This window comes from Eretmochelys imbricata, chromosome 3 (assembly GCF_965152235.1).
Source record: "Eretmochelys imbricata isolate rEreImb1 chromosome 3, rEreImb1.hap1, whole genome shotgun sequence".
Lineage (NCBI taxonomy): Eukaryota > Metazoa > Chordata > Testudines > Cheloniidae > Eretmochelys > Eretmochelys imbricata.
In genome coordinates, this window is record NC_135574.1 from 211068912 (window position 1) to 211080347 (window position 11436).

Consider the following 11436-nt stretch of genomic DNA (forward strand, 5'->3'; position numbering starts at 1 on the left):
CCCAGTACAAAATCTCCTGGCACATAGAAACACAGCTCTGGGATTTATTCATCGTTAGGCTTTTCCTTAACATCTAGCGTGACAGAACAGTATTTCAGGCAGTGACTGTCAACGTTCTCTTCACCTTGTGATGAGAAACCGGAACAACTAGTCTGCTTTCCTGGGGGGATATGTGAATTTTTGCAAACTTTAAGGATATTCTTGAATTAAGAGAGCAAATTATACATCTCAAGAATTACTGTTGTCTTAGTCAGATGAGGGAAGATTATTTAGATGGTGTGCTGTGTAGTCTGTAAACTAACTTTAAAATATTGATCAGCGCAATAGGGATAATAAACTATTCTCAAACAAATTGTTTGGTTTGTTCATTAGGAAGAATCCAAAAAGAAAATCTTTTGAAATATACAAATACTGCATAGCGAATAAAAAAAAATCTTTGCCATGGATTTTCCAAAATGGTTTGTCCCTGTCTTCTTTTCATAGCCGCTGCAGAGATTTTAATGCGATTACAGCAGGGCAGGTAAGATTAACTCTTAACATTGCTCAAAGATACATTTTCAGTAAATGTGCAGCCCCTAGGGAAAGTTTCCAAAGGTGACTCAGACTCTCGAAAGCCACTTAGCTAGCCAGGGTGTGTCTGCACAGCCCGTGGCAGTGAGTCTCAGAGCCCAGGTCAGAGTAGCAGCCGTGTTAGTCTGTATTCGCAAAAAGAAAAGGAGGACTTGTGGCACCTTAGAGACTAACCAATTTAGCATCCGATGAAGTGGGCTGTAGCCCGGGAAAGCTTATGCTCAGGTAAAAGTGTTAGTCTCTAAGGTGCCACAAGTCCTCCTGTTCTTGTTTTAGAGCCCAGCTCGTCACACGTGGGCTTTCACTAACCCTAACATGCTAAAAATAGCTGTTTGGGCATCGTGGCCTGGCTGGAGCTCGGCCGCTGAACTTGCCTCCCTCCCTCCCTCAGCTGTTGAGCCGGAGCGCTGCTCTGAATGGCGACGCAGCTGTTTTTAGCCAGGTCGTGCAAGCGGCATGAGCCCGTCTGTCCACCAGAGCTCTGAGTAAGTCTAACAAAGTCAATGGGATTTAGGCTCCTAAGGATGAGATTCACAAGGGGGATTTAGGTGCCTTTTAGATACTCTGCTGCCCAGGGGCACCGAGGCCAGGCTGGCACCAGGGCTCACTGTACAATGCATGACAGAGAGTCAGGTGCCTAAAAAGGGATTCACAGAAGCCTGCCAAGCTAGCCACTAGGAAATGCGGAGGAGAGGGGTGGGGTGTCAAAGAAAGTTAGGCCCTAACTCCAGGTGGGGGGAGACACCTCCCCCGTCACACATTTGGGATTCTTGATCATAAGCCCTCCCCTCGAGTTGGGTGTCTAAGCCAGGCCAACCCCTCTTGCAAGCGAGAGCTGCCCCTCCCCCCTGATAGCACTTGCTGGCTGGACGCCTGCCTAGGAGGTGGGAACCCCAGGTTCAAATCTCCACTCCGCCTGATTTGGAGCAGAGCCTGGATCTGAGACCCACGTGTCTATAGGCTATTCTGGGGTGGGTCCCCCAATCTCTCCCGGTGGAGCTGTTCCACTTCCTATGACATACTTGCATTGTGCCGTGGCACACGGCGCTAATCTAACCCGGCCATGACAAGGGGAGGGATAAGCACAAGGTGTATGGGGGAAAGATGGCTCCTTTCCAGGCTTGCTTGCAGCCGCGAGCCGTCACGGAGCCCGCAGAACCCCTAAGTTAGGAACCGGCCTCATGGGCAGTGGGCGCAGTCTCTGAGTCCGGGGGCACCACCAGTGCATTCGAGCGCGTCCCAACCCCTTCGTTAGCTGGGGTAACCCTCAGCCAGCTTGCCCAGGCTCAGACACGCTATCAGCCATAGCACTGAAAGCATTACCACGCCCCCCCTCAAAAACAAATTGCAGCTGTCCGGGTTGGCCAGGGAGCAGAATCGCCAGCCAGGGCAGCCAAAAATAATGCCCAAACTTGCCAGTCCACGTCCCCACCCCTTTCCTCGGTATCACCACCACCAAGGCAAGTCCCAAAGCAACACAGCCGCCGTGTGGACCCAGCACCATGCAGCACCATGCCACCCTTTCCTCAGGACCTGTCTTATCAATAAACAGCTCACAAGCAGCTGAAAAATAACACAAACCCCTGCGTAACAGTGGCCCACCCTCTGCAAGCTGGGCAGGCAGCAACCCCGCCATCCCCAAGGCACCCCTTCCTGGGCAGTCCCGAGGGAGCGCCTAGGGCCCCAGGCAGGACAATCACCACAGGGTCTTACACGCAGCCCCCAGCCCAGACTGAACCCACAATGGGCCTTTCTGTGGGCTCCAGCACATGACTCTTGGTCAGCCGACCCCCACCCCCACCCCAGCTCCACCATGCGAGCGAGGGGGAGACCTTCGCCCCTGCTGTTAAAGGGCTGGGCCCTGCTCCGGACCCAGCCAAGGCCCTCACTTGGCTACAGCTGCCGTGTGCTGGGTTGGGCGATGCCCTGCAGCCCAGCGGGCCCACACAACGCAGGGCCCCCCACTCAGCACACGCAGGGTGCCGGCCGGGTGTGACACAGCGATGTGCGTGGTGCCGTTGGGCCAACCCCCACGCTGCAAGGAGCAAGGTTGCTCCCCCCTCCTCCTCTCCCCTCCCCCCACCCCTCTCCCCCACCTCGAGTCCCTCCAATAGGACACATTAGTTTTTAAAAAAACAAACGAAACCCCGCAACCCAGACCATTTTTGGACAGGGTGTGTGGATCCAATTACTGCTGCCAACTCTCCCGCAGTTCTTGGGTGAGCTGATACTGATCCCCGGCTGCAGGCAATCGCCCCCTCCAGCTTCCTGTCCCCTGCCTGGCACTTCTGCCCCCACCCCATCGGGGGTGTGTGGGGGGGGAGAGTGGGCGGGGGCTGAGAGTGGGGGTGACCATCCAGCCTGTTTTTAATGGGACTGTCCCGTCTTTAAGCCTGCTTGCAAGCGTCCCGCTTTTTTCTAAAAACCGGGCAAACTGCCCCGTATTTTCTGCTCCCCCTGCTGGTAAGTCAGCAGCCCCAGCCCCTCCTGTTTGCAGCGGGCTGGTGGGCGAGTGCGGGCATGAAGGTGTGTCCCGCCCCTCCGCGAAAGGCCTGTTCTCCCCACCCCGGCTGAAACCCTTTCCCAGGTGCCCCCCCCCCCCGGCACTCAAACCCCAGCACCCCCCCCTCCCCAGGCTGAAGCCTCCATCCCTGCTGCCTGCCACGGGGCTGAAGGCAGGAGCGACGGGGCTGAACCCCCATCCCTGGTGCCCCCTTCTCCCCCCCTGGGCTGAATCCCCATCCCCAGCGCTGCCCCACCCCCCCGCTGAAGGCCCGGCTCCCCCTCACTGAAACCTGGATCCCGGAGCTGAAGGCAGGAGCCACGGGGCTGAATCCCCAAACCCTGATGCCCCCCCCCCAAGCCAAGAGTGGTGGGACTGAAGCCGAGAGCCAGGGCTGAATCCTGGATCCCCAGTGCCCCCCACCCCCCGGTGGGAGAAGCCTCCTGAGCCCATGGCAGCGTTGGGCGGGTACTGGGGGTGTTGTCCCCCCAAACTGCAGTGCAAGCGCAGGGCAGTCCAGGGGCAGCTCCCCACGTGGCTCCTTCTCTCCTCCGCACCAAGTCGGAGGCTGGAGGCTGGAGGCTGGAGGCTGGATCCGGCCTGTGCCTGCAAGGCAGCTGCTCCTGCGGCTGGTGCCCGGTGCCGCGGCGCTCGCAGCCGGGGAGGTCTCCCCTCGCCTGCTGGGGCAGGGGCTTCAAGCTGCGGCCCAGGCCCCTTTGCTCACGCAGCCGGTAAGAGCTGCCTGGGGGGACCCGGCTCTGTGGCTGGCAGAGCCCTGAGGGAAGAGGGACGGGAGGGGAGCCCTCCCGGCCCACAGCCCCTAGCTGCCCCCTGAGCTGCCCCCTGAGCTACCCCCTGGCCACACACAGCCCTTAGCTACCCCTCTCTGCCCCATGAGCTACCCCCTGCCCGCACACAGCCCCTCGCTACCCCTCTCTGCCCCCTGAGCTACCCCCTGGCCACACACAGCCCCTAGCTACCCCTCTCTGCCCCCTGAGCTACCCCCTGCCGGCACACAGCCCCTCGCTACCCCTCTCTGCCCCCTGAGATACCCCCTGCCCGCACACAGCCCCTCGCTACCCCTCTCTGCCCCCTGAGCTACCCCCTGGCCACACACAGCTCCTAGCTACCCCTCTCTGCCCCATGAGCTACCCCCTGCCCGCACACAGCCCCTCGCTACCCCTCTCTGCCCCCTGAGCTACCCCCTGGCCACACACAGCCCCTAGCTACCCCTCTCTGCCCCCTGAGCTACCCCCTGCCGGCACACAGCCCCTCGCTACCCCTCTCTGCCCCCTGAGATACCCCCTGCCCGCACACAGCCCCTCGCTACCCCTCTCTGCCCCCTGAGCTACCCCCTGGCCACACACAGCTCCTAGCTACCCCTCTCTGCCCCCTGAGCTACCCCCTGGCCACACACAGCCCTTAGCTATCCCCCCCCCTTCCCCCTGAGCTACCCCCTGCCCGCACACAGCCCCTCGCTACCCCTCTCTGCCCCCTGAGCTACCCCCTGCCGGCACACAGCCCCTAGCTACCCCTCTCTGCCCCCTGAGCTACCCCCTGCCCGCACACAGCCCCTCGCTACCCCTCTCTGCCCCCTGAGCTACCCCCTGGCCACACACAGCTCCTAGCTACCCCTCTCTGCCCCCTGAGCTACCCCCTGCCGGCACACAGCCCCTAGCTACCCCTCTCTGCCCCCTGAGCTACCCCCTGCCCGCACACAGCCCCTCGCTACCCCTCTCTGCCCCCTGAGCTACCCCCTGGCCGCACACAGCCCCTAGCTACCCCTCTCTGCCCCCTGAGCTACCCCCTGCCTGCACACAGCCCCTAGCTACCCCTCTCTGCCCCCTGAGCTACCCCCTGCCTGCACACAGCCCCTAGCTACCCCTCTCTGCCCCCTGAGCTACCCCCTGCCTGCACACAGCCCCTAGCTACCCCTCTCTGCCCCCTGAGCTACCCCCTGCCTGCACACAGCCCCTAGCTACCCCTCTCTGCCCCCTGAGCTACCCCCTGCCGGCACACAGCCCCTAGCTACCCCTCTCTGCCCCCTGGCCACACACAGCCCCTCGCTACCCCTCTCTGCCCCCTGAGCTACCCCCTGGCCACACACAGCCCCTAGCTACCCCTCTCTGCCCCCTGAGCTACCCCCTGCCCGCACACAGCCCTTAGCTATCCCCCCCCTTCCCCCTGAGCTACCCCCTGCCCGCACACAGCCCCTCGCTACCCCTCTCTGCCCCCTGAGCTACCCCCTGCCCGCACACAGCCCCTCGCTACCCCTCTCTGCCCCCTGAGCTACCCCCTGGCCACACACAGCCCCTAGCTACCCCTCTCTGCCCCCTGAGCTACCCCCTGGCCACACACAGCCCTTAGCTACCCCTCTCTGCCCCCTTGAGCTACCCCCTGCCCGCACACAGCCCCTCGCTACCCCTCTCTGCCCCCTGAGCTACCCCCTGCCTGCACACAGCCCCTAGCTACCCCTCTTTGCCCCCTGAGCTACCCCCTGCCGGCACACAGCCCCTCGCTACCCCTCTCTGCCCCCTGGCCACACACAGCCCCTCGCTACCCCTCTCTGCCCCCTGAGCTACCCCCTGGCCACACACAGCCCCTAGCTGCCCCCTGAGCTGCCCCCTGAGCTACCCCCGGCCACACACAGCCCTTAGCTACCCCCCCCTTCCCCCTGAGCTGTCCCCTGCCGGCACACAGCCCCTCGCTACCCCTCTCTGCCCCCTGAGCTACCCCCTGGCCACACACAGCCCCTAGCTACCCCTCTCTGCCCCCTGAGCTACCCCCTGCCTGCACACAGCCCCTAGCTACCCCTCTCTGCCCCCTGAGCTACCCCCTGCCGGCACACAGCCCCTCGCTACCCCTCTCTGCCCCCTGAGCTACCCCCTGGCCACACACAGCCCCTAGCTACCCCTCTCTGCCCCCTGAGCTACCCCCTGCCTGCACACAGCCCCTCGCTACCCCTCTCTGCCCCCTGAGCTACCCCCTGGCCACACATAGCCCCTAGCTGCCCCCTGAGCTGCCCCCTGAGCTACCCCCTGGCCACACACAGCCCTTAGCTATCCCCCCCCTTCCCCCTGAGCTACCCCCTGCCCGCACACAGCCCCTCGCTACCCCTCTCTGCCCCCTGAGCTACCCCCTGGCCACACACAGCCCCTAGCTACCCCTCTCTGCCCCCTGAGATGCCCCCTGCCCGCACACAGCCCCTAGCTACCCCTCTCTGCCCCCTGCCCGCACACAGCTCCTTGCTGCCCCCTGAGCTGCCCCCTGAGCTACCCCCCTGGCCGCACACAGCCCCTAGCTACCCCTCTCTGCCCCCTGAGCTACCCCCTGCCGGCACACAGCCCCTAGCTACCCCTCTCTGCCCCCTGAGCTACCCCCTGCCCGCACACAGCCCCTCGCTACCCCTCTCTGCCCCCTGAGCTACCCCCTGGCCACACACAGCCCCTAGCTACCCCTCTCTGCCCCTTGAGCTACCCCCTGCCTGCACACAGCCCCTAGCTACCCCTCTCTGCCCCCTGAGCTACCCCCTGCTGGCACACAGCCCCTCGCTACCCCTCTCTGCCCCCTGAGCTACCCCCTGGCCACACACAGCCCCTAACTACCCCTCTCTGCCCCCTGAGCTACCCCCTGCCGGCACACAGCCCCTAGCTACCCCTCTCTGCCCCCTGAGATGCCCCCTGCCCGCACACAGCCCCTAGCTGCCCCCTGAGCTGCCCCCTGAGCTACCCCCTGCCCGCACACAGCCCTTAGCTACCCCTCTCTGCCCCCTGAGCTACCCCCTGCCTGCACACAGCCCCTAGCTACCCCTCTCTGCCCCCTGAGCTACCCCCTGCTGGCACACAGCCCCTCGCTACCCCTCTCTGCCCCCTGAGCTACCCCCTGGCCACACACAGCCCCTAGCTACCCCTCTCTGCCCCCTGAGCTACCCCCTGCCCGCACACAGCCCCTAGCTACCCCTCTCTGCCCCCTGAGCTACCCCCTGCCCGCACACAGCCCCTAGCTGCCCCCTGAGCTGCCCCCTGAGCTACCCCCTGGCCACACACAGCCCCTAACTACCCCTCTCTGCCCCCTGAGCTACCCCCTGCCGGCACACAGCCCCTAGCTACCCCTCTCTGCCCCCTGAGATGCCCCCTGCCCGCACACAGCCCTTAGCTACCCCTCTCTGCCCCCTGAGCTACCCCCTGCCTGCACACAGCCCCTCGCTACCCCTCTCTGCCCCCTGAGCTACCCCCTGCCCGCACACAGCCCCTAGCTGCCCCCTGAGCTGCCCCCTGAGCTACCCCCTGCCCGCACACAGCCCTTAGCTACCCCTCTCTGCCCCCTGAGCTACCCCCTGCCTGCACACAGCCCCTAGCTACCCCTCTCTGCCCCCTGAGCTACCCCCTGCCTGCACACAGCCCCTAGCTACCCCTCTCTGCCCCCTGAGCTACCCCCTGCTGGCACACAGCCCCTCGCTACCCCTCTCTGCCCCCTGAGCTACCCCCTGGCCACACACAGCCCCTAACTACCCAACTCTGCCCCCTGAGCTACCCCCTGCCGGCACACAGCCCCTAGCTACCCCTCTCTGCCCCCTGAGATGCCCCCTGCCCGCACACAGCCCCTAGCTGACCCCTGAGCTGCCCCCTGAGCTACCCCCTGCCCGCACACAGCCCTTAGCTACCCCTCTCTGCCCCCTGAGCTACCCCCTGCCGGCACACAGCCCCTAGCTACCCCTCTCTGCCCCCTGCCCGCACACAGCCCCTCGCTACCCCTCTCTGCCCCCTGAGCTACCCCCTGCCCGCACACAGCCCCTAGCTACCCCTCTCTGCCCCCTGAGCTACCCCCTGCCTGCACACAGCCCCTCGCTACCCCTCTCTGCCCCCTGAGATGCCCCCTGCCCGCACACAGCCCCTAGCTACCCCTCTCTGCCCCCTGAGCTACCCCCTGCCGGCACACAGCCCCTAGCTACCCCTCTCTGCCCCCTGAGCTACCCCCTGCCCGCACACAGCCCCTAGCTACCCCTCTCTGCTCCCTGAGCTACCCCCTGCCCGCACACAGCCCCTCGCTACCCCTCTCTGCCCCCTGAGCTACCCCCTGCCCGCACACAGCCCCTCGCTACCCCTCTCTGCCCCCTGAGCTACCCCCTGCCCGCACACAGCCCCTCGCTACCCCTCTCTGCCCCCTGAGCTACCCCCTGCCCGCACACAGCCCCTAGCTACCCCTCTCTGCCCCCTGAGCTACCCCCTGCCCGCACACAGCCCCTAGCTGCCCCCTGAGCTGCCCCCTGAGCTACCCCCTGGCCACACACAGCCCTTAGCTATCCCCCCCCTTCCCCCTGAGCTACCCCCTGCCCGCACACAGCCCCTCGCTACCCCTCTCTGCCCCCTGAGCTACCCCCTGGCCACACACAGCCCCTAGCTACCCCTCTCTGCCCCCTGAGCTACCCCCTGCCCGCACACAGCCCCTAGCTGCTCCCTGAGCTGCCCCCTGAGCTACCCCCTGGCCGCACACAGCCCCTAGCTACCCCTCTCTGCCCCCTGAGCTACCCCCTGCCTGCACACAGCCCCTAGCTACCCCTCTCTGCCCCCTGAGCTACCCCCTGCCTGCACACAGCCCCTAGCTACCCCTCTCTGCCCCCTGAGCTACCCCCTGCTGGCACACAGCCCCTCGCTACCCCTCTCTGCCCCCTGAGCTACCCCCTGGCCACACACAGCCCCTAACTACCCCTCTCTGCCCCCTGAGCTACCCCCTGGCCACACACAGCCCCTAGCTACCCCTCTCTGCCCCCTGAGATGCCCCCTACCCGCACACAGCCCCTCGCTACCCCTCTCTGCCCCCTGAGCTACCCCCTGGCCACACACAGACCTTAGCTACCCCTCTCTGCCCCCTGAGCTACCCCCTGCCGGCACACAGCCTGTAGCTACCCCTCTCTGCCCCCTGAGCTACCCCCTGCTGGCATACAGCCCGTAGCTACCCCTCTCTGCCCCCTGAGCTACCCCCTGCCGGCACACAGCCCCTAGCTACCCCCCCTTCCCCCTGAGCTACCCCCTGGCCACACACAGCCCCTAGCTACCTCCCCCTTCCCCCTGAGCTACCCCCTGCCCTCACACAGCCCCTAGCTACCCCTCTCTGCCCCTTGAGCTACCCCCCTGCCGCACACAGCCCCTAGCTACCCCTCTCTGCCCCCTGAGCTACCCCCTGCCCGCACACAGCCCCTCGCTACCTCTCTCTGCCCCCTGAGCTACCCCCTGCCCGCACACAGCCCCTCGCTACCCCTCTCTGCCCCCTGAGCTACCCCCTGCCCGCACACAGCCCCTCGCTACCTCTCTCTGCCCCCTGAGCTACCCCCTGCCCGCACACAGCCCCTCGCTACCTCTCTCTGCCCCTTGAGCTACCCCCTGCCGGCACACAGCCCCTCGCTACCCCTCTCTGCCCCCTGAGCTACCCCCCTGCCGCACACAGCCCCTAGCTACTCCCTGCCTGCACCCGGACTTACCCCCTGCCCGCACCCTGAGCTATTCCTTGTGCATAGACAGCCCCCAGCTACCCTCTCCCTGCCCCCTGACCTACCCGGGTCCTGCCATGTGGAGTTGGCTTGAGCTCTGCAAGCCCCTACCCCCCACCCAAAATAAAAGTCAGAGCAGTAACCACTTAATTGTAAGTCTGTACAGTGCTTATAATTGTTACCTGTGCTTAATGTTAGAATGACAATGGCGTCTGCCCTTTTAACGGGGGCTCGGTCACCCTAGAGTTATTTTGAACGGTTGTACTGCATGGTTCTGATTGGTTGCCATTGCACTCGTTTGCGTACAAGCCGTTTTCCCAGGTGTCCCGTGTTCGGCATCGGGCAATATGGTCCCCCTCGGTGGGGCACAGCGTTTCCATTCCATCCTCATTGCGGGCAGGGGCCTCTGGGCTCTTTCTGAGCCATAAAATGCCCGTGAAGGGTGTTGGCTCCGGGCATGGGGCTGGAGGTGTGTGCTTTGCCTGTCTCCTGGAGCAGCTCACATTGGCTGCTACCCTCCGCCAAGGCCGTGGGGAAGGCAGCCAGCGGGTTCCCGCCCCCCGGGGCAGAGTTTGGCTGGCGCGCCTGGGGATGCAGCCGTGTGTGTTGCAGGGCGGGGGCCCTGTGCGTCCCTAGCAGCCTGTGGGCAGGCGCTGGGCACTGCTGGAGGCCCCCCCATGCCCTGATAACAGGGCCTGTTTGCCGGACGGCTGGTGGGTGGAGCGCGATGTGCTGCACCCGTCCCTGCCCTACGGCAGAGGGGCCAGACGGGGCTTCCCAGGGGGCTGAGCGGTGCCAGTCTGAGGTCAGCGTCACCCTCGCTGCAGGGCATGCGGGGCAGCCCCCAGGGGAGGACCTGTCCCTGCCCCCAGAATCGACTCTACGCCGAGCCCGGGGCAGTGCGCGAACCCGCACAACGCCCCCTCCAGCGACCCCTCACTGCCGCTACGCAGCGCGCCTGGCTCCCAGCGTTAACACCCACGAGCCAGGTCAGCCCGAGAGGCAAAACTTGCTGGCACCCCCAGACACGGCAGCTGGAAGTCTGGGCAATGGTGCCGCCGGCTGCCACGTGCCATCACCAGAGCCCCGTAGAGCCAGCGTGTGTTTAAACGCACCCGCTGTGCGCCTTGCCGGGAGACTAAACGCGCCCTTCTCGGCGGGAGGGGCCCAAGCGCTGCGCCCCGGGCAGAGGCGGCCTTGCTGGGGCATGGCCGCGGGCTGACGGCTCCTGTGGTGCGGACTCTGCACGCGGCGGCCGGGTGAGGCAGGTCCCATGCGGGCCGGTGCTGGGCTGGCCCCCGGGCGGTTCTGTGCCTACAGCTGGGCAGGGACGCGGCCCCCAAAACTGGCAGTGAGCGTGGTGACACACCTGCTCCTGAAATGCGTTCAGTGGACGGGCAAGTCCCTGCCAACGTCCCCTCTCCCCCCCAGACAGGCTTCTGGGTGCCCCCCCACCCCTCCCCTCCCCTCCCCTCCCCTCCCCTCTGGCTTTATCCCCCAGCACTATGATCACCGGCCCCTCTGCCTTCTTTCCAAGCCCCGGCACCCATGACGCCAGGCCCTGGACCTAGAGCCAGACCCTTCTGCATCCTCCCTTCCTCCCCGCACCAGTCACCAGCTTCAGCACCCTGCTCCTCGTCCTCCACCGATTGCATCGCCGTGCCCCACCCTTGCAGCCCCTCTCCCGTCCCTCGTGAAAAGCGCTTCTGCCCGTTCATGTTAAAACCACCAGCCGCTCCTCCCCACCCGTGGTAACGGCACCTTTGCGCTGTACCCATAGCTCACTCAGCCCCCAGCGGGGTCTGACTGGTCACAGCATTGTCCCTTGCCCCCACGGGGGCCTTGCTTCTTGGCTTTACGTACAGGGCCGAGTCTG